This window comes from Dendrobates tinctorius, unplaced genomic scaffold (assembly GCF_039654945.1).
Source record: "Dendrobates tinctorius isolate UK_male_01 unplaced genomic scaffold, ASM3965494v1 ptg000030l, whole genome shotgun sequence".
NCBI lineage: Eukaryota > Metazoa > Chordata > Amphibia > Anura > Dendrobatidae > Dendrobates > Dendrobates tinctorius.
In genome coordinates, this window is record NW_027361698.1 from 16,099,882 (window position 1) to 16,124,615 (window position 24,734).

At 42.6% G+C, this 24,734-nt stretch overlaps 1 protein-coding gene across 4 annotated transcripts in view; it reads left to right on the forward strand.

Moving 5' to 3' along the window:
* The window catches only part of LOC141086132 (bifunctional heparan sulfate N-deacetylase/N-sulfotransferase 4-like), a 975,622-nt gene that overhangs the window by 573,182 nt on the left and 377,706 nt on the right, over positions 1–24,734 (forward strand). The window lies entirely within an intron of this gene.

A 24,734-nucleotide genomic window follows, 5' to 3' on the forward strand; every position in this document is an offset into this window, starting at 1 on the left:
ACTGAATGCTGGATCCGTAGTGCCAATGGGACATGGACCCCCTGTAGGACTGTGGGTTTCGGTAACTGCGGCCGGCTTGCGGCCTGGCTACTTTGCTTTGAATGGGTACCTTCTGCTACCCACCCGGGTTCCAGCACTGTCTGCTGGTTCTCGCCAGAGCCTTTGGCCTAGGTGCCTCCATCTCGGTATCCGAGGTCCAGCACCGTCTGCTGGTCCTTGGTAGTGCTTTTTAGCACAGGTACCTTCTGCTTAGTAACCGTGGTCCAGCACCGTCAGTTGGTCCTCGGTAGTGCCATTGGCTCTTGTTCCTTCTGCTACCCATCTGGGTGCCAGCACAGTCTGCTGGTTCTCGCCACAGCCTTTGGCCTAGGTGCCTCCATCTCGGTATCCGAGGTCCAGCACCATCAGCTGGTCCTTGGTAGTGCTTTTTAGCACAGGTACCTTCTGCTTAGTAACCGTGGTCCAGCACCGTCAGTTGGTCCTCGGTAGTGCCATTGGCTCTTGTTCCTTCTGCTACCCATCCGGGTGCCAGCACTGTCTGCTGGTTCTCGCCACAGCCTTTGGCCTAGGTGCCTCCATCTCGGTATCCGACGTCCAGCACTGTCAGCTGGTCCTTGGTAGTGCTTTTTAGCACAGGTACCTTCTGCTTAGTAACCGTGGTCCAGCACCGTCAGTTGGTCCTCAGTAGTGCCATTGGCTCTTGTTCCTTCTGCTACCCATCCGGGTGCCAGCACTGTCTGCTGGTTCTCGCCACAGCCTTTGGCCTAGGTGCCTCCTCCATCTCGGCATCCGAGGTCAAGCACCGTCAGCTGGTCCTTGGTAGTGCTTTTTAGCACAGGTACCTTCTGCTTAGTAACCGTGGTCCAGCACCGTCAGTTGGTCCTCGGTAGTGCCATTGGCTCGTGTTCCTTCTGCTGCCACTACGGGTTCCAGTACTGTCAGCTGGTTCTCGCCAGTTTCTCAGCCTTCTTGTACCTTCTGCTACATTTCCAAGATCAAGACCAAGACCAAGAAATTGTCTTTGGTAATCCTTATTGATCTCCATGACGACGACCCTGATGACGACGACCCTGAAGACCACACCAAAGAAGACCAGAAATATGACCCTAAATAATATGACCAAGAGGACAAAGAACATGAAGACAACCACCAAGATACAGAACAAAAGACAGAAGAACAAGAAGCAGAAGAAGCAAAAGCAGAAGAACAGAAAGCAGAAGAACATTAAGCATAAGACTAAAAATCAGCATAGAAGATATCAAAATTATAAGCAGAAGAAGACTAAGCAGTAAATGGGGGTGAGTCCGTTCTTCCTCGTGGTGCCCCTGGAAAATGCCTGCTGCTGCAGGCCAAACTGAACGCGGACAAATCCTGTTGTAAATCTTTAGTGACAGGCAGAACGTAAGGTGTAATCTTATAACTTTTATAGATAAGTACTACAGGATTGCCTGTCACCATAAGAAAATGAAGAAAAAGAAGAATAGGAAGAAGATGAAGAAATAGCATATGAAAATTAATAATAGCTGAATAAGAAGAATATGAAGAATGGAAAAAAAAAATAATGGGAAGAAGGTGAAGAAGAAGAAGATGAATAAGGTGAAGAAAAAGTTGATAAAAATGCTACTGCTGCGGATCATGAAGGAGAAAGTGTGGGAGAAGTACAAAAGAAGGTGAAGAGCATGGAAGTTGTGAAACATACATATCTGACAAAATATAAAAAAGTTAACATAGTCAATATCTTTTTAACTCCGAACGTCTTGAAAAAAAAAATTGGAATTAATGCTATGTCATGTGATTTGAATAAACCACTATGCCTTTAATGTCTCCTCCACCTCCCACAATACATTCTACATGATTCTTATTTGTTTTCAATTATGTAGAATTAGCCAACAAGGAAATAAAGGGCTTTTTTAAATTCCAATACCGGAAGTCCCATTGACTTGAATGGGACTTCCGGTATCGGAATCGGCGATACCCGATATTTTTTTCGTATCGGGCGATACCATCCGATACGATATTTTTGGGTATCGAACGGTATCGCTCAACACTAATGGTGAGCCAAAAACACAAATCTGACATTTTTGCCACTTTACAGTGTTTACCATAACATTAAATAATATTCCATTTTAAAAGATTAGACTTTTTTGGCAATGCTAAATATGTTTTTTTTTTTATTTCTTTTTTAGTTTTAATGTAGTTTTTTTTAGACATTTGATGTGCCACTTGTGAGAAATCTAGGGTAGAATCCAAATGCAAATTAGACATGGACTGCTTCTTAAATGAAAACTCAGAGTGACCAAACTAATTGTGTATGAATCATGACTTTTCTTTCGGCTTGTGCCAGAAATCTGATGTAAAACTTTTGAAATGTCTCAAAATTTGTGTTACTTTTGACATTTTTACTTCAGCAGCACCACTTTGAAAAATAGGCAGAGGATAGCAGAGAGGAGGCCAAGCATACCAAAATGTTCATTATAATCGCAGTAATAAAGGAAAAGGAAAGTCAGCACTCACCATTATTTGAAGAAAATTCAGTCCTTTATAATTTTCATTTTGAATAGGGCAGATTACAAAAAGTGCAATAGTGATAGCAGCGTGGCAGCAGGTGCAGTTATTTCCACCCACTAGAGACTTGACAAATAACGAACGTTTTGCGCTGCTTTTGTGCTTCTACTGGTCCAAATTTTTCCTTGTATAAGAAAACTGCAGCTGCATCCCCTTCTCCCCAACTATACTTAATATTGAATTTAACCCCTTTACTCCCAAGGGTGGTTTGCACGTTAATGCCCAGGCCAATTTTTACAATTCTGACCACTGTCCATTTATGAGGTAATAACTCTGGTAGGCTTCCATGAATCCTGGTGATTCTGATGCTGTTTTCTTGTGATATATTGTACTTCATGTCAGTGGTAAAATTTCATTGATATAACTTGCGTTTGTTTTAAAAAAAAAATGGAAATTTGGCGAAAATTTTGAAAATTTCACAATTTTCCAACTTTGAATTTTTATGCCCTTAAATCACAGAGATATGGCACACAAAAAACTTAATAAGTAACATTTCCCACATGTTTACTTTACATCAGCACAATTTTGGAACCAAAATTTTTTTTGTTAGGAAGTTATAAGGGTTAAAAGTTGACCAGCGATTTCTCCTTTTCACAACACCATTTTATTTGTAGGGACCACATCATGTTTGAAGTCAATTTGAGGGGTTTATATGATAGAAATACCCAAAAGTGACACCATTCTAAAAACTGCACCCCTCAAGGTGCTCAAAACCACACTCAAGAAGTTTATTAACCCTTCAGGTGCTTCACAGGAATTTTTTGAATGTTTAAAAAAATGAACATTTAACTTTTTCTCACCAAAAATTACTTCAGGCCCAATTTTTTTTTATTTTACCAAGGGTAACAGGAGAAATAGGACTGCAAAAGTTATTGTGCAATTTGTCCTGAGTACGCTGATACCTGATATGTGGAGGGAACCACTGTTTTGGAGCATGGCAGAGCTCGGAAGGGAACGAGCGCCGTTTGACTTTTTCAATGCAAAATTGGCTGGAATTGAGATCGGGCGCCATGTCACGTTTAGAGAGCCCCTGATGTGCCTAAACAGTGGAAACCCCCACAAGTGACCCCATTTTGGACACTAGACCCCCCAAGGAACATATATTGATGTGTAATGAGAACTTTGAACCCCAAGGGGCTTCACAAAAGTTTATAACGTACAGCGGTACAATTAAAAAATCATATTTTTCCCCCCAATTTTTATTTTCCAAAGGGAAACAGGACCCCAAAAGTTATTGTGCAATTTGTCCTGAGTATGCTGATACCCCATATGTGGGAGTAAACCACTATTTGGGCGCATGGCAGAGCTCGGAAGAGAAGCAGCGCCATTTGACTTTTTTGGCTGGAATTGAGCTCAAACACCATGTTGCGTTTGGAGAGCCCCTGATGTGCCCAAACAGTGGAAACCCCCAATTCTAACTCCAACCCTAACCCCAACACACCACTAACCCAAATCTCAGCCCTAGGCCTAACCCTAACCCTAGCCCTAACCTTAACCCTAATGGGAAAATGGAAATAAATACATTGTTTTATTTTATTATTTTTCCCCTAACTAAGGGGGTGATAAAGGGGGGTTTATTTACTATTTATAGTGGGTTTTTATGTTTGGCAGCTGTCACACGCTAAAAGACGCTTTTTATTGTAAAAATAGTGTTTGCATCACCACATTTTGAGAGCTATAATTTTTCCGTACTTTGAACCACAGAGGCATGTGAGGTCTTATTTTTTTGTGGAACAAGTTGAGATTTTTATTGGTACCATTTTCGGGCATGTGACATTTTTTGATCGCTTTTTATTTCGATTTTTGGGACGCAGAATGAACAAAATCCAGCATTTCATGAATTTCTTTTGGGGGGTGCATTTACACCGTTCCGCATGTGGTAAAATTGATAAAGGGGTTTTATTCTTCGAGTCAGTAAATTACAGCGATGCCTCATTTATGTCTTTTTTATGTTTTGTCGCTTTTATGCAATAAAAACAATTTTCTATAAAAAATAATTATTTTTGCATCGCTTTATTCTGCGAGCTAGAACTTTTTTTATTTTTTCGCTGATGATGCTGTTTGGCAGCTCGTTTTTTGCAGGACAAGATGATGTTTTCAGCGGTACCATGTTTATTCATATCCGTCTTTTTGATCGCACGTTATTGCACTTTTTGTTCAGTGGTATGATAAAGCATTGTTTTTTTGCTTTGTTTTTTAAGGGTTCACTAAAGGGGTTAAATAGTGGGATAGTTTTATAGGGTGGGTCATTACGGACGCGGCAATACTAAATATGTGTACTTTTATTGTTTTTTTATTTAGAAAAAAAGAATTTATTAAGGAATATTTTTTTAATTTATTTTGTGATTTTTTTTTATTTTTACTTTGTTATATTGTCCCGGGGGGGACATCACAGTCTTTTGTCAGATCACTGATCTGACACTTAGAACAGCGCTGTGTCAGATCGGTGATCTGACAGGCGCTGCTGCAGACTTCCTCCTGCCTGCTCTCAGCAGTGAGGAAGGCACCTCCCTGCAGGACCCCTAAGGCCCCCCCGGCCATATTGGATCCGGGGGCCTGCAGGGAGGAGGACTCTCAGAGTGACGCAGGTTCGCAGGGAAGCACGGAGGGAGCCCCCTCCCTGCGTACTTCTCTCCTATGCCCCCGGTACACTGCGATCATGTTTGATCGCAGTGTGCCAGGCGTTAATGTGCCGGGGGCGGTCCATGACTGCCCCTGACACATAGTGCCGGGTGTTAGCTGTGATAATCAGCTGACTCCCAGCCGTGATCAGCTGCGCTCCCCCTGTGAGCACCGCTGTTCGCATGTGACGTAATATTCCATCCTTGGGACTTAGGTCCCAGGTCACATGGATGGAATATTACACCCAATGTAGGAAAGGGGTTAATGTAGGCTGTGTTACTGATGGTTCTTGAGTGTCACAGGGTTGCCGTGTGGAGCCAGAAGACCGCAGCATTTGATTGCTCCTACTCTGGCTCTGAGAAGAAGCACTTCTTCATTTTAATGGTGTTTATTCCTTTTGGCAGAACAGGGGTTAATCAGCCATGTTGGAAATCTCTGTGCTATGGCTGAACTCAGTTAGACACTCCTTTCCCCTTTATAATCTGGGCTCTGTTGCAAATCCTTGTCAGAGATAGCATTTGCTGCATGGTTTCCAGAGGGAGAGGTCTTCATATGAGAAGGAGTGTTGGAGGAGTTATCTGTGACTGTTGCCTGGTTTGTATGTGCGGTAATTCCCTATCCTTCTCTATTTTGGCTTGTTCCCCTACCTCCAACCCCAGTGCATTCCTCTGTTATATGTGAGTGAATATTTTGGAGTTTTCTTTTAACCCTTGCTTGTGTTGCCTTGTTTGTCAGGTTGGTGTACTAGGATGCACATTAGCACCGCTCTTCCCTTTGTGGGGGAAGAGCACAAACAGAGAGCAGAGTCACGAGATAAGGCAAGGGTGGAGGCCACGGCATCTTGACCTTCAGAAGTAAGACTCTTATATATAGACGTACTGCTTTTGTATGTAAAAAATAAATACTAGTTGTAACTTCACTTCACTTACAACCAGATTTCCAATTTTAACTCCTTAAGGATCAGGTCTATTTCCGTCTTTGTGTTTCCATTTTTTGCTTCCCTTCTTCCCACAGCCATAACTTTTTTACTTTTCCATCAATATGGCCATACAAGGGTTTGATTTTTTTTGTGGGACGAGTTGTACTTTTGAATGTACCATTGATTTTACCATATCATGTACTGGAAAACAGGAAAACAATTACAAATGTGGTGAAATTGCAAAAAAGTGCTAAAAATGACCTACCACTATGATTCCCCAGGTCATTACGAGTTCACAGACACCAAACATGTCTAGGTTCTTTTTTTATTTAAGTGGTGAAAAAAATTCCAATGTTTTTTTAAAAAAAAAAAAAGGTTGCCATTTTCCGAGACCTGTAGCGGCTCCATCTTTCCGGATCTGGTGCTGTGTGAGGGCTTATTTTTTGCGTGCTGAACTGACATTTTTAATGATACCATTTTGGTGTGTATATGATCTTTTCATCACCCATTATTGCATTTTATTGCAATCTTGCAGCAACCAAAAAAACGTAATTCTGACGTTTTGATTTTTTTTTTATCGCTACGCCATTTACCGATTGGATTAATTCTTTTTACATATTGATATATTAGGAGATTCTGAACATGACGATACCAAACGTGTATATTTGAATTTTTAATTGTTTTATTTTGAATGGAGCGAAAGGTGGGTGATTTGAACTTTTATTTTTTTTATATTTTTTAAAACTTTTTTTTAACTTTTTACTTGCTTCAATAGTCCCCATGGAAGACTAGAAGCTGCACTTGTCTGATTGCCTCTGCTACATAGACCAGGGCTGCAGCCCTGCTCTGTGCAGCAGATATGCTCACTTGCTATGAGCACTGCTTGCTGGGCGGTACTCATAGCTATGACAGCCACAGGAGTCTCCCGCAGTCAGAGTTCAACATATTAACAGCCGTAGGTGAATTGCGATTCCACCTGTGGCTGTTCCGGGCACATGTCAACTGATCAAACCAGCTGTCATGTGCCGGAAAAGGTGTGGGATTATCATCAGAGCCCACTCCAAATAGGGGGAGGCATCCATTGATGGACTCTGTATATCATAGGACTTTAAGGGGTTAACCCCTTTACACCCGGAGGTGGTTTGCATGTTAATGACCGGGCCAATTTCACAATTCTGACCACTGTCCCTTTATGCGGTAATAACTCTGGAACACGTCCATGGATCCTGGTGATTCTGAGATTGTTTTCTCATGACATATTGTACTTCATGATAGTGGTAACATTTCTTTGATATGACTTGCGTTTATTGATGAAAAAAAATGGAAATTTGATGAAAATTTGGTATTCTCAGGCAGGTAAGGGCCCATTGATTTTGACCCCCCCAGCCTAAAAATAGCAGCCTGCAGCTGCCCAAAAATGGCACAACTATTAGATGCACCAATTCTGGTGCTTTGCCCGTCTCTTCTCACTTGCCCTATAGCAGTGGCAAGTGGGGTAACATTTTTGGGGTTGATGTCACCTTTGTTGTGTCAGGCGACATCAAGCCCATGGTTTAGTAATGGAGAGGCGTCTATAAGACACCCATATCACCAAAGGAGACAAAGTGAAGGAGCATATTGATCTAAAAGTTTATTATAATTTTATTTCTACAAAATTAAAAAGACATATCATTGCAACACAATACCAATCAATGAGATACAGAGTACAAAAATGGGTGGAAAATACCACACCCTAATATATTATACAAAGCTGTGAACATCAAAAAATTGTGAAGAGTCACATGGATCAAACCATTAGGCAGTAGCTATAATATGTCTCTAACTATAAATGCTATAGCCCGGAAAAATACCCCATAGATATGATCCTAATAATTCTACTGGCAACAAGTGTAAAAAACAGACAGTCACCATCTATGCCATGCTAATGCATGACTAATAAATTGCTCTCATAATACTATAACAGCTAATGCCCTTCATTGAGGGGTCCATTTGATATACTTGTGCGCAATAATAGAGGTAAATGGGAAGGCAAGATCACTCAAAGAGTTCTATCAGCATACCTGCAGTCATGTCGCCTTCTGGTGAATAGACCCTGTGAGCCTGTGACGCACCCCGATGCGCGTTTCACCACTTCTGCAGTTTCATCAGGAGGTAGGTAAGCATAGGGTCTATCCCCTCTTATATCCCCCACATGCGTCTCTAGTCACCGGCAGCTGTGTCCGGCACGTCCCTACCATGTTGTGACGCGGCCGGGTAGGCGGCGCTCAAGGTGCATGTCACGCAGCCACATGATCCGGTCACATGACCGGGCATGTTGCCAGGCAACGCAACGCCCGCTAGAGCACTGGCCACCAGACCATGACACAGCGCATGAGCGGTACGCGCTCCAGCCTACAATCTCAGAGAGGCTTGCAAATATACACAAATAGTATTCTACAAATTAAAAACATGTGCATCACAGATATCACATCCATGGTACCATATGGGAGTTAGTGAACATTTCAATATATATATTGATAGCCACTCTTAACATATCGTCTATCACGCATCTATTTATCAAAAAACTGGCCATCAATATTTGGATCCTAAACATAGAGACCATTAGTTCCAAGACATACAATATTAGAAGATAACTACATAATTGCCATAAACTTATGATCATATAACTGGACGTATATTAAGATGGCAAATTTGTATTAGTGAGCACAACATTGCTCTATCAAATAGCTACTGCCATATACTTAGAACCCTGGACTACATCTCAGGGGTATATTATAATAAACATTCATTGCATATTGCGATCCAATTACAATCAGACAATATATATTCAAATAGGAGATCAAAATGACATACATTACTCTGTCCATATAATAATTATAACAGCATAACTGGCTATGCAGATATCACAAAGTCATAGCAAAAAATATATAGGTTCTTCATATGGTTCTTCGTTAATGGTCAGTCCTGGAAATAGGCATCAGTGGTTAGCTGAAATGGATGTTCACCTACAGCCAATCCCCATAAACTGGATCCCTGGATAAATATCTCTGAGAAAAAGAGTAGATAGTAAGTATACACGCATGTGTGGAACAAAGGGGAAAAGAAAACCCAGGTGTGCAAATGAAATTAAAAACAAAACAGACTATGCACAAATACAAACACCAATTAATTTAAAATTCACGCTTACTATAAAAATGGTTGAAGCTCAATGTTTCATTTAGACCTCTAGGGGCATATGTATCCAGCACAACAATCCACTTAGTTTCTCTTTTGAGTAATTCTCTCTTATAATCGCCTCCTCGGATACCTAATTGTACCCTATCTATACCCTTAACCTTTAACAACTTGGGATTGTTGTTATGACATGCCCGGAAATGTCTGGGTATGGTTTTCAAACTGGTTTCGTCCTCCACAGTCACTGCGTTCTTGATGTCTCTCACAAGTTCTAAGACTCTCGTCTTAAGCTGCCTAGTCATCATTCCTACATAGATGAGCTTACACGGACAATAAGCATAATACACCACCATTTCCATGGTGCACGTAATATGGTGTGTAATGGTATATGTCCGCGTATTATCGCTGTTATCAAATACAAATGCTCTATCCATGTATTTACATGCTGAGCAATTGCCACATTGGAAACTTCCCCATTTAGGGCCTATTTTTTCTGAAAAAAATGATTTTTGAGGGGCCACATAGTGACTTCGTGTCAGCAGATCTTTCAAATTTTTAGATCTCCTCCACGTAACACTGGGATGGGCTGGCAAAAATCTGCATAGATCTTCATCTGCCCTAAGAACCGACCAATGTTTTCTTAATATGGCCATAATGTCTGTCCATCTGGAATTAAATGTTGTAATAAGGCACACTGGTTGTTCTGAAGTGGTTGTCTTTTGTTTTTGCGCTAACAGTTGGTTCCTGGGTGTATGCTGAGCCCTTCTGTACCCAGCCCTAATTGCTTTATGGTTGCACCCCTGTTGTTTCAGATTAAAGGTTAGAGTTTTGGCCTGTCTTTGAAACTTCCCATTATCCGAACATATGCGTTTCATACGCAAAAACTGACCCACCAGCATCGCCCTCACCGTCTGTGGGTGATGTGCCGAGGTGGTATGCAAGAGAGAGTTCGTAGCCGTAGCCTTATGGAAGACATCTGTCGTGATGTAATTAGATTCATCGACTTTCAACATTACATCCAGAAACTCAACCTTGTTTTGTTTAGAGATGAGCGACTTTGCCTTTTTTCTCGGTTCGAGTCGGGTTTCACGAAACCTGACTTTTGCAAAAGTCTGGTCGAATGAAATCGGCCAATTATCGTGAAAAGTCGAAGGCCGACTGAAACACGAAGCCCAATGTAAGTCAATGGGGAAGAAAAGTCGGCAGTGAGTGGAGGACAGGAAACACACCTAGAGTGCCCATTTTAATGCCAAAAACATCAATTCTTATTCCTTAAGCTTGGCAACCTTAATTTACTTTATAATAATAGTTAGGCATTGAAAACTGGGGGTTATTTGGCTAAAGTTGTCGGGGGGTAGTGCTGGCTACAGATTTTCATGGGCCCAAGGCCAAAGAGTGTCACTGGGATCCTTTAACACATGACACAATTCACGATCCTTTGATACGGCAGAGAAATAGCGGTACAGTACAGTGAAAAATACTTCAATTCTTACATCACATGACTGATATCCATTTTAAATTCTCCAATAGCTCCAAAAACAGACAGTATATTCCGCCATACAGTATTATGGCCACCGCATAGTGCGCCATACAGAGTAATGAGGCCCATATATTTCTCCATACAGAATCATTGGTCCCATATAATGTTCGATACAGTATATGATGAGCACCATGTAATGCTACAGTATATGTTGTTCACCATGGATGAAGATCCAGTGTCTTATGGGCCCAAATAATGCTCCATATATAATGGGCCCCATTTCTAATGCTCCAGTGTATAATGGGCCCTGTAAATGCTGCTCCAGTGACTGATGTCCACCTTTGGAATGCTCCAGTGTATGGTGGGCCCCAGATATCATTCTCCAGAGTATCGTGCTCCCCAAAAATTGCTCCCAACCTTTAAAACAATTAAATAAGTCTCCTCGCTAGGGAATCCCTGTACTCTGGACTCCTCGTCGTCCCCATCTTCCATCTCTCTGCACTTGGACTGTTTAGGCAGAGGGAGTACAGACGTGATGTCATCGCGCTCTTGACCAGAATGTCACTGTCAGGAAAAGTGTTTGGTTTCCGGGGGCAGTATGGTTGCAAAGCTGAACCTTAAAGGAATGCTCAGAAGGGCACCACCAGGAGTGGAGCCTGCGGCTTAATTGGACTCAACACGGGCAACCTCAACCATGCCATCCACAAAAAAGCTGCACAGATTGCAAGTTTGATTCCGTTAACGAATGAGACTCAGGCATGCCCCCGCGGTCCGCGTCAAGCTTACTAGAGCGACACGCGAGGCTCTGGCACGCGAGATCGGCCAATAACAGGTCTGTCATGCCCTTACATGTCCGGGGCTGCACGCGTGCTACAATGAAAGGACCAGCGTGTATCGCTTACAGGTGCGGATAACACGCTGAACCCCGTTAGTGATGGGGATCTGGGATTACAATTCTTCCCCGCGAACAAGCATTTCCCAGTAAGTGCAGGTCAACCGTAATTCCGGAATTAGGCCTAAACAGCATTCCAGAAAGAATGTGAAAAAATTAAGTGTCCAAACCACAGGTGCTGTAGCTTGCTTAACAGCTGGGCTCCTCTGCTGAGTAGCACACAGTTCTTACATAAACAGGTGGCATAGCTTGGTTCACGGGTGGCCAACTCTGCTGAGTAGCATCCACAGTTACTAGGCCCAAAGTATTAAGTGGTGTAAATGCAGTCAAAAACTGGTTCCTTCATAAACAGGCGGCATAGCTCGGTTCATGGGTGGGCTCCTCTTCTGAGTAGCAGACGCAGTTACTAGGCCCAAAATGATTTTCAGGACAATATGCGGTAAAAAATTATTAGAAACTGGCTACCAGATACCGCTACTATGCCCTAAAACTTTCTATTATCATTGAAAACCATTATTGATGTGAAAAAAAGATACGCTTAAGTTTAACAAAATGTTCTCGAGCGGAAACTCGAACAGCCGAAATTAAATCAAAGTGTTGTTCGACGAACAGATCTAACACCGCCCAAAACAGCTAGAATTTGAATTTGGCCAACAGTTCCACTCAAACACCACTCATCTGTAATCAGGAGGCAGACTCAGATGGTCTCAGGCTCAGTATGGATTCGACAAGATTGCAGAAAGTTGAGAAAGGGTACAGTATCACCGCATAACAGGTATATATAGCATAGTTTAGACATTTAAAATCTCCGTGTTTATTTCCGGAGTCCAACAAACACACTCACACCCTCAGTATGGATTAGACAACAATCTAAAAAATAGAAAAAAGGAAATGTTTTTGAAGCGTACACCAGTATACACTGTTGAGGTATTTTTAAATCTTAATATATATTTCTGTCTCAGTAAGACAGTCCAGACTCTCCGCAAGAGGAAGCGAGATGGATAAAAGTACAGACATAAAGTCGAGTGATTGCAGAAATTTAGGAATTACTAATCAGGGGAAAAACTCCAGGGAGAATTCTCAGAGGCGATGCTGACCCTCAATTACTTTGTGTGTGGAGACAGCAAAAACAGTTCTTTGTGAAGAAAGGGTTGCTGTATCGCAGCACCGTTGATCCCATCACCGTTACTCATCTCCATCAAATTTTGATCACAGGGAGAGATGTAGGCATGGTCCTCACTGCCTATCATGATCCGTCAGGTAACTTTGCAGTGCAAAAGACAGAAGCCACAGGCTGTAGGTAATTCTATTGGATTGGCATGAGAGGGCACATTTAAAAATGTGGGCAGGAATGTCACACGTCTGTGAGTAGGAAAACTGTGAAAGCTGATGATAAACCACCACTGCATCTCATTGTGAGTCGACATCCATAAGAAATGGAAGCCATTGATCATCTGAAGCTAGAGCCCAGCCAGCAGGACAGGGCATAGCTACGTCTTAACCATCATCTATCAGTTCACCAAATTTGTAGTGGCAGTCCCAGGGAAGGATTTGACAGCCCAGACTACACAGCGGAGGAGCAGGGAGAAGTAAATATTGCAAATGCTGAGGCCCTGCCCAAGCTAGCAGGGCCCACTCGTGGGCGTCGGTACTGGCACTGGACCCCTCATAGCACACCGGTGTGTCTGATGGCAGGTGTGCACCCCCACCATCAGAGACACCTGATTGCACTATGAGGGACCCTGTGCCAGTGCCGGCGCCCAAGAGTCGGCCCACCCACCTGTCCAGGGCAATGGCACTCGCACGGTTGCGTGCGCTAGGTGGTGACCCTGGCGATGGGGGGGAGGCAGCCCAGTTAGGGAGGTTTAAAAAATGGCATATGTTGATGTTGGACATTCAGCAGCTGAAATGGAGGAATTGAAGAAGTCCGATGAAGAGGAGGACAAAAGCGAGCCATTTTTCTGGCAACCTATGTGTCAGCAGGGGAAGGTGGGACAAAATCCTTTGAAACCCATGCATGGTTCATTTTGATGAAGGTTAGATCATCCACATTTTGGGTCGACAGACGGGTCCTTTTTTCTGTCAGGATTGAACCAGCAGCACTGAAGACTCTTTCCGATAGCACACTAGCAGCAGGGCAAGCGAGCTCCTGTAAGGCATATTGTGCCAATTCAGGCCAGGTGTCCAGTTTAGAGGCCCAATAGTCAAAGGGGAATGACCTGTGAGAGAGAACATCGATATGGGATGAGAAGTAGTTTGTAACCATAGTTGACAACTGCTGTCTCCTGTCACTTTCAATCGATGCATTAGGATGCATTCAATCGATGCTGTGCTCCTCCACTGCAGCTTCTGCATACGACTTGAATGTACGGGCGACCGGCGGATGTGCGAGCACAGTCTTTGGACCTTCTGGAGCAGGTCTGTTAACTTCAGATAATTATTGAGCAAGCACTGCACAACCAGGTTCAAGGTGTGAGCCAGGCAAGGTATGTGTCGGAGTTTTGAAAGGGCTATGGCTGCCACAAAATTCCGGCCATTATCACTAACTACCTTGCCTGCCTCAAGATGTAGACTTCCCAGCCATGACTCAGTTTGTCACTGCAAGTAGTCGGCCAGTACCTCCGCGGTGTGTCTGTTGTCTTCCAAACACATCATCTTCAACACAGCCTGCTGACGCTTACCACTAGCTGTTCGTTAGTGGGACACCGAGTGTGCAACACTAGCAGCTGCGGATGGAGTGCTCGTGCGACTGCGCTCTGTGGACGAGCTTTCGCTTCTGGAGGAGGAGGAGGGTCGAACGCCTACACCCAACTGTTTCCTACACCGTGGGCTAGGCAGCACTGTCCCACCGCCGCTGTCCCCTGTGGACCCTGCATCCACCACATTAACCCAGTGCGCAGTGATGGACACGTAACGTCCCTGGCCATGCCTATTGGACCATGCATCTGTTGTGAGGTGCTCCTTTCCACTCACTGATTGCATGAGTGCATGGAGAATGCGGTCTTTCACATCAAGGTGGAGGGGTGGGATAGCTTTGCGAGAAATGAAGTGCCGACTGGGTAGGTCATAGCGTGGTACTGCGTAGGCCATGAGTTTGCGGAAAGCTTCGCTTTCAACCAACCGGTAGGGCATCATCTCTAACAAGATTAGTTTGGCAATGTGGGCGTTCAAACCCAGTGTACGCGGATGAGAGGATGAGTACTTTTTTGTCCTACTCAGTCTCTGGTATGGTGAGCTGGATTTGAGAGCTGCATATGGTGGAACTAGCAGTGGACATGGTGGACTGAGAGAGGGTTGATGATGGTGATGGAGTTGGTGTTCTTTCTGATGGCCTAGATTCAGTCTTTCATAGCAATAACATTGTGATTCCCTGACTGCTTTGGCCTTGCGGTGACACCTCAGCATTTGCTGCTGGTGGTGTGCTAACCGGTGGGCTTACAGTGGGGGAAACGATGTAGCATTGCTGACTACCATCATTGGGAGCAGTTGCACATGTGGTACGTAAAGTTTGGTTGTCTGTCCACGCTTGCAAGTGCATGGTGGTTAAATGTCTAAGCATGCAACTGGTATTCAAATTTCTCAGATTTTTCCCTCGGCTAAAGGTCTTTGCGCACTTCTTACAGATAACCTTTGCCTGATCATTAGGATTTTGTTCTAAAAAGTGCCACACTGCACTATTCCTACTATGGAAGACATTTTGAGGCCTTGCACGCTGTGCTAGTTTGACCGTCTGGCCTAGCTGTCCTGCAACTCTTTTGGTTTTTGTAACCCGTTTTTGGACTGCTCCGGCCCTGCCAGATAACAGCTGTTGCGATGTCGATGCCTGCTGTGGATGCTCCTCCTCCTCTTCTGAGCTATTGGCAGCGGCACCCTCTTCCCCCAGTGGATGCCAATCTGTGTCAACAACTGGGTCATCCATCACCTCCTCTTCAATGTCATGTGCACCTTCCTCTGTGTCACTATGTAAGGTGGTATAGTATGCGGGAAGGGGCACCTGAGTTTCATCAGGGTCAGATTCTGGCTCAGTACACTGCGAGGACAATGTAGTGCTCTGAGTGAATGTACCTGCAGATAAATCTAGCAGTGGCTGTGCATCAGTGCACTCCATGTCAGATTCTTCTTGGACTGGGTAATTCATGATTTAACTTGATAACCCAGGCATGGTATGTGAAAAGAGCTCCATGGAGTAATCTGTAGTGTGGCCTGCCGCATCCTTTACTTTTGGTAGGGGTGAAGGACACAAGGAACGGTGTGGTTCCTGACCATGAGCCTCCAATGATGACTCAGTGATTTTATTTTTTGAAAGTTCTGAAGAGTAGGCGATAGAGCTGAAGACTTTGTCAGCAATGTAAGCCAAAACTTGTTTCTGAAACTCCGGTTTTAAAAGCGGATTACCTACGCCCAGAAAAGGGAGCCTTCGAGGCCTTGTGGAGCCAGATGATGACGCAGGCTCAACACCTCCTGCATTAGGTGCTATTGTGCTTTTGCCACTACCAGCAGATCCACCACCACCACCAACACCATCATTACCAGCTGGCAACCCCCGCCCACTTCCACTGCCTCTTCCAACACACTTCCTCATTTTTGGAAAAATGTACCCAAAATACCACCAGCAATATGGTACTGTAAAACAAGGTACAAGGTGTATATAGTATAGTATATATTGGGGAGAATTTGAATCTCCCTACAGACTTGAGGACACAGAACTATTATTTCTGGCCCAGTGTAGATTACACCTCAATATAACAGGCTGAAATTGGATGGTGTATAAAATGTCTATATAGGACTGGGGAGAATTTGAATCTCCCTACAGACTTGAGGACACTGAACTATTATCTCTGGCCCAGTGTAGATTACACCTCAATATAACAGGCTGAAATTAGATGGTGTATAAAATGTCTATATAGGACTGGGGAGAATTTGAATCTCCCTAGAGATTTTAGCAAGCTGACAATGATGCTCTCAGTCCCAATTATGGCAGCAGGCAGCCTAATAAGCAGGACTGCTGCACACAAAAGTGTAGGAAAATGAACGCTTAGTAACTGGGTAAAAAAGAGGATGAAAAGTATTTTTGCTTTTAAAAAAGCAGTTTGCACAGCAGTGTGAAAACAGCAATGCAGCTATCAGGGAGCCTTATAAGACAGCCTAATAACCAACAGAGCTGATGCACCAAAATATAGCCTCCCCTTGCACTGCACACTAACTGGTGTGTTGTACAGGCAAAAATCGCTAGCAGCAGAAGCAGTTTTTTGTATCTTCTTCCCTGCCTAACGCCCTCCCTACAGAATCATCATCATCAGCAGCAGCTCTCCCTATTCTGAGATCAGCAGAAGTAAAATGGCGGTCGGCATGCACGCCCTTTTATAACCCCTGTGACACCACACAAAGCAAGCCCTTCTCAAAGATGGTGGTGACCGCTGCCTATGTCATCGCGTTGCCCACAGTGTGCGTCCTCCATCATTGGCTGAAAAAGGGCACTGGAAGCATCTTTTGAAATGTGACTTTGGCGCTCTGGTCGCCAACCTCGTGGCTGACCTCACGCTATGGTTGGGTTTCATTTCATGAAACCTGACTATTGCGAGTCGGCGACTTTGAAATTGACCGACCCGTTTCGCTCAACTCTACTTTTGGCTATATTTGGAGGTCAGTTTTATATTGAGCTGATTGTCATTCAATTTCTCAATAAAGGTATTCAGTGATGTCTCAGAACCCTGCCATATAAACAGTATATCATCGATATACCTGGACCATGAGATCACGGCAGGGAAGTCCTCCATGTTATAGATGACCTCTCTTTCCCACAGCCCCAGGAACAGATTAGCATACGAGGGCACACAACTCGCCCCCATAGCTGTGCCCTGGAGCTGTAGGAAATACCTGTCCTTAAAAGTAAAGAAATTATGTGTAAAACTATACTTAAATAGTTCTAGCACAAAATAAACCAAATCTCTATCCATGTCAGTCATCAACAAGAAGGACCTAGATGCCGCAATCTCATGGTCATGGCATATCGACGTATACAATGACTCCACATCACATGTTACTAAGAACATGTCATGTTCAAGTTGTATGTTGTTGAGCCGTGTTAATATGTCTGTTGTATCTTTAATATAAGAGGGCAGGCTTTCCACACACCGCTGTAAATAAAAGTCGATGAACCTACAGACTCTCTCATTGAGACCACCAATCCCAGAGACAATGGGGTGACCCGGTGGGTTGGTTAGGCCTTTGTGAACCTTTGGAGTCAAATAAAAGGTTGCGACCACTGGTGATACAGTAGTTAGTCCTTCTAACATTTTGCTTGTAATGATACCCTCATGTTGTGCCTTCTGCAAAATATCATCTAATTCTGCCTTATATTTACCCAGAGGGCTGGAATCCAACTTTTGATAACATTGTCTATCATTTAATTGCCTAAAGCCTTCTTGTTCTTACATAGTGCATGGCCAGACCACACCATTCCCCCCTTTATCTGATGGCTTAATAACAACATTTCTCATTTTTTGAGCTCATAAATGGCTCTATTTTCAGTTGATGTTAAATTAAAAGATGCTCTATTCTCGGGTATAGATAGCAAATCTTTCTTAGCCAATTTTGCAAAAATATCAATATTGGCACAGATACCTGAAGGGGGGAAATGCTGCGATCTGGCATGCAGATACGTAGGGAATCGTGCATCATTCACATCTGTTTGTTCCATGATAAGTGCTTCCAAATCTGCCAGGGCTTGCTGTTCTAAATTGGTAGGGAAGATGTTTTTAGATTGGTTCGAAAAATATTTTTTGAAAGCCAGTTTTCTCGCAAATAACTCGACATCTTTAACCATAGTGAAATAATCAAATTTTACTGATGGGGAGAAGATAAGACCCCTTTCTAGTACTCTAATTTGTGTGGGAGATAAAACAACATCAGACAAATTAATTACCTTTAAATTTATCGTATCTTTCTGTACTGCCTCTTGTGGATTTGTGGGGAGGATTTTCGCCACTTGTTCCCTCTCCTGCCCCACTCCGTTTCCCTTGAAAAGGTTCTCCACATGGTTGTTCTTCAATTATGCTTGAGGTAATTCATGAAGATCGTGACGTTGACCTCACTTGTGGTCTACTATATTGCCATTTGGATACTTTATTTGTAGAATAGTCTTGCAAATCTCTCTGGAATTTGCGTATTTTAGTCACCTGAATCTCTTTTTCCCACTTATTTAAATCACTTTCTAATTCGTTATCAAATTTTGCACACTCATCAGAAGTGAGAGCAAGTTGAATTTTGTTTCTAACTATATCTATTTCCCCTTCAATAGTTTCTAGTGCCTTACGATCGGAACCAATTAATAGTTCTAGAAGGGTTCTAGAGCACTTAGTAAGGGTTTCTTCCCATTTGTTGGTAAAAGCAGAATCACTTACTTCCAATGTGGGATAAATTTGGATTCTCAGTCCTCTTGGGAGGATGTCTTTCTGGAGGTAGTTTTCTAAAGATACTTTGTTCCACCAGAGCTTTGTACGTTTTTTCAATAAATTCTTAACACTGAGCTTCAAGTCCTAAACATCACAATTCTCAGCTTCCACAGCCACCTTATTACCAAATAAGGACCCTAGTTGAGGGATCCAAATTTCATCACGCTTACTAAAATCCATGTATTCCGTAGTTGAGGCATCTGCAACACAGATAAATTAAGCCAAAACCAATCCAAACAGTAATTGACCTCAAAATCGCCATAAATAATGATCCCTTCAAATACCAAACATATCACCAAAGGAGACAAAGTGAAGGAGCAAATTGATCTAAAAGTTTATTATAATTTTATTTCTACAAAGTTAAAAAGACATATCATTGCAACACAATACCAATCAATGAGATACAGAGTACAAAAATGGGTGGAAAATACCTCACCCTAATATATTATACAAAGCTGTGAACATCAAAAAATTGTGAAGGGTCTCACGGATCAAACCATTAGGCAGTAGCTATAATATGTCTCTAACTATAAATCCTATAGCCCAGAAAAATACCCCATAGATATGATCCTAATAATTCTACTGGCAACAAGTGTAAAAAACACAGTCACCACCTATGCCATGCTAATGCATGACTAATAAATTGCTCTCATAATACTATAACAGCTAATGCCCTTCATTGAGGGGTCCATTTAATATACTTGTGCTCGATAATAGAGGTAAATGGGAAGGCAAGATCACTCAAAGAGTTCTATCAGCATACCTGCAGTCATGTCGCCGTCTGGTGAATAGACTCTGTGAGCCTGTGATGCACCCCGATGCGCATTTCACCACCTCTGCAGTTTCATCAGGAGGTAGGTAAGCATAGGGTCTATCCCCTCTTATATCCCCCACATGCGTCTCTAATCACCAGCGGCTGTGTCTGGCGCGTCCCCGCCATGTTGTGACGCGGCCGGGTAGGCGGTGCTCAAGGCGCGCGTCACGCAGCCACATGATCCGTGATCCAGTCATCCCCGCTAGCACAGTGAGTAGTCATGGCTCACGGTGCTAGTGGAGATCTCACTGAAGTCACCGCAACTCAGCCCAGCTGGGATCGGAGGCCAGTAACTGGAGGTAACCTCTATGTCGTCAACCTAGTCACTGATGCTGCATTCTCAGCAACTCATTCACCAGTGGTTTTCAGCTGGGATGGTCGCATTGTGGCACCGATCAACCTGAAAATTGATTATCCCCCAGACATGGATTACGGCGTAGGACACAACAATGGACAGGTTTGAAATGTTGTTGCTTTTTATTTTATTTTTATTACAGGAGAGTGGGGGCTTTGCTTGGGATTAGGCAAGGTTGTAAGTACTGTATGTTTTCACTGATATTAATAAAGGAGCCTGGGTCATTTTTTTCAAATAAAGGACTTTATTGTGGCTGTGTCTTTATTTACAATACAACTAGAGGATTAGTAATCAATGGTTGTCTTATAGACGCCTCTCCATTACTAAGCCGTGGGCTTGATGTCACCTGATGATAGAAAAGTCACCCCACACCGTTTTTTAAACTATTTATTTAAATAATTAAAAAAACAGCATGTGGAACCCATGCCGTTTTTTTTAATTACTGTTTTTATTTACAGCTCAGGAGTGGCAGATGAATACTCCCATCCGCCTCTCCTGCTGTCATTGTTATATACAGCAGCAGGGGTAGGCTGATGGGAGTAATAGTCCCATCAGTTGCTGCCTGCTGTCTCTTTTATTACTTAAATGTAACTCTCATCATTCTTGCGCCGATCGCCGGCAGAGCAGGGGAGAATGATGAGAGCCGTGAACAGTGCTTACTGTAATGCTTTTTCCCTGGCACCCATCCTTGTGGTACTGATGCACCACACGCATTCTACACGTGTGCCGCAAGTATTACCCACATGAACACTGACATCTCCGGTACCGGTAATATCAGGACGTGTGAAAGAGGCCTTATAGCAGGTTTTTATGTTTGGCTGCTGTCACATGCTAAAAGACGCTTTTTATTGGAAAAATAGGTTTTGTATCACCATATTTTGAGAGCTATAATTTTTCCTTGTTTTAGCCTACAGAGTCATGTGAGGTCTTGCTTTTTGTTGGACGAGTTGATGTTTTATTGGTACCATTTTCGGGCACATGACATTTTTTGATCACTTTCTATTCAGATTTTTGGGAGAAAGAATAAGCAAAAACCAGCAATTCATGAATTTCATTTTGGGGGGTTTATACCGTTCCATGTGTGGTAAAATTGATAAGGCAGTTTTATTCTTTGGGTCAGTACGATTACAGCGATACCTCATTTATATTGTTTTTTATGTTTTGGCGCTTTTATATAATGAAAACTATTTTATAGAAAAAATAATTATTTTTGTATCACTTTATTTTGAGAGCTATAACTTTTTTATTTTTCCGCTGATGGCGCTGTATGGCTTATTTTTTGCAGGACAAGATGACGTTTTCAGTGGTACCATGGCTATTTACATCCGTCATTTTGATCGCATGTTGTTCCACTTTTTGTTCGGCAGTATGATGATAAAGCATTGTTTTTTGCCTTTTTTATGATGTTCACTAAAGGGGTTAACTAGTGGGACAGTTTTATAGGTCAAGTCGTTGTGGATGCAGCAATACTAAATATGTGTACTTTTATTGTTTAGATTTTCTCTCATTCAAATATTTATTTAGTGATTTTTTTTTATTTTTTTAAAAATAATTTTACAATTATTTAATTTTGTTTTTACTTTTTCCTAACTGCGTATGATCAACAAGTTTCTTAGTCTGGTGACCTGGATGTCGTCATGACGACATCCGCTCACTATGGCAAATATCGGGACACTGCGTCACGCCACGAGGTCTCAGATCCAGAGGCCGAGTGGCTGTCAGCCCCTATGCTGGTTTCCGGAATGCTGCGATCTTGTTTGATCACAGTATATCAGGTGTTAACCCCTTAGTGACAGAGCCAATTTGCAGCTTAAAGTCCAGGCCAATTTTTACAATTCTGACCACTGTCCCTTTATGAGTTAATAACTCTGGAACGCTTTAACAAATCCGCTGATTCGCAGACATTTTTTTTCGTGACATATTTTACTTCATCTTAGTGGTAAAATTTCTTCAGTATGCGTTTATTTATGAAAAAAACAGAAATATGGCAAAAAATTTTAAAATTTTGCAATTTTCAAACTTTTAATTTTTATGCCCTTAAAACAGAGATATGTCACAATAAATAACATTTTGCTTATGTCTTATTTACATCAGCACAATTTTTTTTTTAAGGAAGTTATAAGAATTAAAAGTTGACCAGCGAATTCTCATATTTACAACAAAATTGACAAAGCCATTTTTTAGGGACCACATCACATTTGAAGTCACTTTGAGAGGTCAATATGACAGAAAATACCCAAAAGTGACACCATTCTAAAAACTACACCCCTCAAGTTCCTCAAAACCACATTTAAGAAGTTCATTAACCCTTAACGTGCTTGACAGGAACTGAAGCAATGTGGAAGGAAAAAATTAACATTTAACTTTTTTTTACAAACTTTTTACCTCAAAACCAATGTTTTTTATTTTCATAAGTGTAAAAAGAGAAAATGAACCACAAAATTTGTTGTGCAATTTCTCCTCAATACTCTGATACCCCATATGTGGGGGTAAACACTGCTTGGGCGCACGGCAGGGCTTAGAATGGAAGGAGTGGTGTTTGACTTTTTCAATGCAGAATTGTCTGGAATTGAGTTGAGATCGGACGCCATGTTGCATTTGGAGAGCCCCTGATGTGCCTAAACCGTGGAAGCCCCCAACAAGTGACACCATTTTGGAAACTAGACCCCTACGGCAACTTATCTAGATGTTGAGTGAGCACTTTGAACCTCCAAAGGGGGAAACCACTGTTTGGGCGCATGGGAGAGCTCGGAAGGGAAGGAGCGTCGTTTAGGAATGCAGACTTTGATGGAATGTTCTGCGGGTATCATGTTGCATTTGCAGAGCCCCAGATGTGCCTAAACAGTAGAAACCCTCCGCAAGTGGCCCCATTTTGGAAACAAGACCCCCAAGGAGCTTATCTAGATGTGTGGTGAGCACTTTGAACACCCAAGTGCTTCACAGAAGTTTATAAAGCAGAGCCGTGAAAATAAAAAATCATTTTTTTTCCACAAAAATGATTTCTTAGCCCCCAATTTTTTTTTATTTTCCCAAGGGTAACAGGAGAAATTAGTCCCCCAAAGTTGATGTGCGATTTGTAGACCCCCTGATGTGCCTAAATAGCGGAAGCCCTTCAATTCTAGCTCCAACCCTAACCCCAACATGCCCCTAACCCTAATCGTAACCATAATCCTAATCCTAACCTAATTCCAACCCTAACCCTAATTCCAACCCTAATCCTAATTCTAAACCCTAATGGAAAAATTAAAATAAATATATTTCTTTATTTCATTATTTTTCCCTACCTATTGGGGTGATAAAGGGGGGTTTATTTACTATTTTTTTCCATCCGCTGGATTGGTTTTAGTGGAAGACCTTTCTGTCCCTATTATACTATTTCTACTTTGGTGCAATTGATGCCACTTCTGTAGTGTAAAGCCCTCATTTGTTTAAATGTGAAAACTCCTGGTTGGGTGTCTACCTGCTGGACTGGGTGTAGTGGAAGACCTGTCGGTCCCTATTGTACTATTTCTACTGTGGTGAAATTGATGCCACTTTCGTGTCTGACAAGTGGAAATGTGAACACTCCTGTTTGGGTCTCGTCTATGCGTGTTGCCTGTAGCAGTAGGCCACCAACACCGTCAGGCCTCCACTTACTTGGATTCAACTACCCATGTTACTATCCTTAAAATTGTCTGATAATGGTAGTCTGTAAAACTGATATTTGTGCCACCTGAGAGTGGCTCAGCATGAAAGCAGGTAGAGATGTTGCATATGGTATCATGGCTCCAAAGCAAAGGGGGCCTACACTGATCCCTCACCCACCTCATCTTACTGTGTCATTCAATTGAAAGCTGTAATTGCTGTTCAAGACCCTGATTACTCATGCCTGGCTGATTGCTAAAGTGCCATAATAAAATCTGTACTGTGGGTGAATTGAGGCCACTTTACTGGTGTCGGTACCTCATTTGATGTGTTTTGGCAGCATTTGGTGCCGTTATAAGGTGTTGTGCATGTGTTTGTTCTTGCCTCCCATTGAGCTGAATGGCGCTCGGTTATGCTTGGCGAATATTCGACAAACTATTTGGCGAATATTGCAAATTCGGCGAACGTAATCCGAACTGAACATTATTATTATTATTATTTATTTATAAAGCACCATTGGTTCTATGGTTAAGAAAAAAAGAAAGGGGTTACATACAAATTACAGATATCACTTACAGTAAACAAACTAACAATCACAGACTGATATAGAGGGGAGAAAGGATCCTGCCTTGTGGGCTTACATTCTACAGGATGGTGGGGAAGGAGAAAGTAGGTTGGGGGTTGCAGCAACTCTAGTGATGGTGAGGCGGTAGCTCCAGTAGTGGTGAGTAGGCAGCGGGGATCATTGCAGGCTGTAGGCTTTTCTGAAGAGGTGGGTTTTCAGGTTCTGTCTGTAGGATCCGAGTGTGGTTGATAGCCAGACGTGTTGAGGCAA